The following is a 3282-nucleotide window of genomic DNA, read 5'->3' as shown; positions in this document are numbered from 1 at the left end:
GGTGTTCTCTGAACCATTTTTTCACTGCAGGAATAGGGTCCCATTTTGGAAGAGGTAGTCCGGTAACGCTGATGGTCATGAGGCTGGTTAGATTGGAAATGGCTATGCGACTTCTGGTCTCTGAACATATCAGGTTCATTTTCGAAAAACCCATTTCCGCTTCTGCAGAACTCACTGCAATTATTCTGACAATATCTTTGCTTTTTTGATATTGTCAGGAATTGCAATACCTCTTCGAATCTTTTATGACATTCTCCACAAAATCTCTATAATGTTGTAGTTGAAAATATCACTAAATATGCGCAGTTGTTCTTCAGCTGCTACCCAAGGAATGACTATTTCCTCAAAATCCCAGTACTCTGGCACCAAAAACTGTAGAAACTGTAGTTTGTTTGTGGTGTCTTGCAGTTGGTTCCCAGTTTTTAAATGCTCAGAGTCCATCAGTCGTTTCTGCAAATTTTTGATGATACTTTGTAAAAGTCTTTCTCGATGAAGACCAACAAATCGATGGTTTTCTATGAAGTTTATATTCCTGAAGGTTTCTGAGGTAATTAGTTCTTCAACTTTTCTTTCGTATGGGCCCTTTCCCCTTGCTAACAGTTCAAATGCCTTTATTGATCTTCTCACCAGTTTTTCAGCTTTTATTATGTCCGTATTGCGTGCTTGCAGTGCAGTTGAAAGAAGTGAAATTTCCTCCAAAATGTCTATTATCAATGCTAAATCATTTAAGAAATATTTATTTTCCAGACGGGCAGACATACCTGAGTATTTTGCATTCCCATGAAAATATTGATGTAGCACAGGATAGGCACGCCACACAGCTATGGTTGCCCGTAAACTACAGATAGCCCATCTTGGCCCAAAAATTCGACCAATCCTTATGATGTTAATTTCAAGTTCTTCAGATATTTCATCAAGTTCAATTTGGTTTTTATTGGACTGCTGGAAAATAGAGCATATCTTATCAATAAAAATTTTAAAATGATTTACTTGTTTTATTTCCTTTATGGCATCATCTAAAACAAGTTGGAGACGATGGTTCAAGCAGTGCCATATGATGATGTTTGGAAACTCATTTGCTATTCTGGTGCTCACTTGAGATTTTCTCCCAAGCATAACGCTGGCACCATCAGAGCAGAACACTATCAAATTTTTTTGTAGGTAAAGTCAACCTTACGTAAACTTTCAAAAACTGCAGAACATATTGTCTCTGCATCTTGTTTCTTCAATTCAACAAGCTCGACAAAAATATTTGGTGGGTCCTCTGAGTCCTCAACTTTTAAGAAAACTATCAGAACTGGTTTGCAGGATACTGTTGAGGCTTCATCAATGATCAGACATATCTTCAGATTCCGTGCAATGATGCTGGAAAACATTTGGGTTTTAATTTCATTTGTAATGCACTCAACTATTTTCACAACTGGTGGCCTTGAATGCAATCCTACTCCCAGTTCTACTCCATTTTCAGTTTGTAATTCTATCAATTCTTCTATGCTTGAAATTGGTATGCATGCTTTTGCCAGGCTGTAAACAGTTTTGAACATTTTAGAAGTGGTGCCAAATTGTCTTTCAGAAATCTTGTCCATTGCTTTTGTTATGGCTTCCTGCTTAGCTTGTTTTACGTTGTCTCTACAAATGGTGTGCAATTTCGATATGAAATGTTCTCTCATTTTCTTCCGGAGAGACACCTGGTGCACTTCCTTGTTTTTCCCATCCAGCTCAATCTTGAAAAGCTTCCACTCTTTGGACACATGAATACCACTCTCCATTGTGAAGCCATGTTTCGCACAGTATGTACAACCCAGTTTCTTGTTTGAAATTTCTCTTGGAAGTAGCTGTACTGTTGCATGGTCCAGCAGTCTGGAAGAATGCTTCCAATTTTGGGTGCGGCGGGTGACTCTATACTTGATTTGCTGCTTTCTCCGGTTTCAGGTGGTGGTGCTTGTGGCACAGGGGATAGTTTTTGTTCCACTTCTGCTGGTGGTTGTTCAAGTTTTGGTTTCTTGGCCAAGAAACCTATCAAAGTCTGTTGCCTTTTCATCCTTCCCGTTAAAGGTGGCAGCTACTGCAAAAAGAAAAAAAAGCAGCTTTGTTAGTTGATGACACAAGAAAAAAAAGCAGCTTTGTTAGTAAAAGCACACAGAAAGCCTCAAAAAGCCCAAAAAACCAACTTTCACACAACACAACACAACACAAAACAACACAACTGGCTCCCCACATGCTAGACCCAAAATGCCCCCTGCAACAAGCAGGAACCTCACACAGCCACAAAAAGGCCAAAAAAACCAACTTTCATACTTTACACACACACAACACAACACAACACAACTGGCTCACCCACAATGTAAAAGCAGCTGTGCTAGACCCAAAATGCCCCCTGCATCAAGCAGAAACCTCACACAGCCACAAAAAACCCAAAAAACCAACTTTCACACTTTACACACACACAACACAACTTGCTCACCCACAATGTAAAAACAGCTGTGCTAGACCCAAAATGGCCCCTGCAACAAGCAGGCACCTCACACAGCCACAAAAAGCCCAAAAAAACAACTTTCACACTTTATACACACAAAATTCCACATAGAGTTTTGTGAGATTTTGTGTGTTTGTCTAGTTAGCGTGAAACACTACAGAAATACACAAAATCTCAGAAAGCTGCACAAATATTATTTTATTTTATTTTATTTTTAGATAAAAGTAGCTAAATTTAAAACTTCCTAAACTTTAAATTGCTAGGTCTAAAAAAAGAACAACTAAAAAAAAACCCAATTAACTATTTTTTTTAAAGCTCCCAAAGGGGAAAAAAACTTACCCAACTGAAGTGACAAGCCAGGCAGGCAGGCAGGCAGATAGAGCTGCTCACCGATAAGCTTGATTGCAGGCAGGAAGATTCAGTTGCTTGCTGATGCAATGGATTGCAGGGATTACAGCAAGCGAAGCAAGGCAGGCATTGCGACCAGCGGCTCAGGATTCGGTCCGAAGAGTGAAGGTAAGCAAGCTGGAGGCTGTGGGGGAAGGTGGGTGGTTAGCTAGGTGGCTTAACCAGGCCAGGCAGGCAAGCACGGGGACCCAGGGACCAGGGGGGTAGCACGAGGCTCACAAACGATCCCCAGCGGCTGCGCGAACTACACAAGCCCGGGGATGGGGGGGTGGCATGTTAGGCCGCAACCGGCAAAGCTTACCTTTTTGAGCGAGCAGCAGTCAGCGAGGTGTCCGAGCAAGGCGAGGCGAAGTCCAAGCGGCCAGGCGAATGTCTGGGTGAAGTAGCTCGGCCGCGTA

The 3282-nt window shown here is 41.6% G+C and overlaps 1 pseudogene; it reads right to left on the bottom strand.

Annotated features, from left to right (window-relative positions):
• Positions 1-243: 243 nt before the first annotated feature.
• LOC139308449 (E3 SUMO-protein ligase KIAA1586-like) lies at positions 244-1769 on the bottom strand (annotated as a pseudogene).
• Positions 1770-3282: the final 1513 nt, after the last annotated feature.

The sequence above is a fragment of the Pituophis catenifer genome, unplaced genomic scaffold (assembly GCF_029215685.1).
Source record: "Pituophis catenifer annectens isolate HBS135680 unplaced genomic scaffold, rPitCat1.0.hap2 SCAF_1, whole genome shotgun sequence".
Taxonomy (NCBI): Eukaryota; Metazoa; Chordata; class Lepidosauria; order Squamata; family Colubridae; genus Pituophis; species Pituophis catenifer.
The sequence above is the reverse complement of the archived record's forward strand: the minus strand, read 5'-3'. Positions and strand labels throughout refer to the sequence as shown.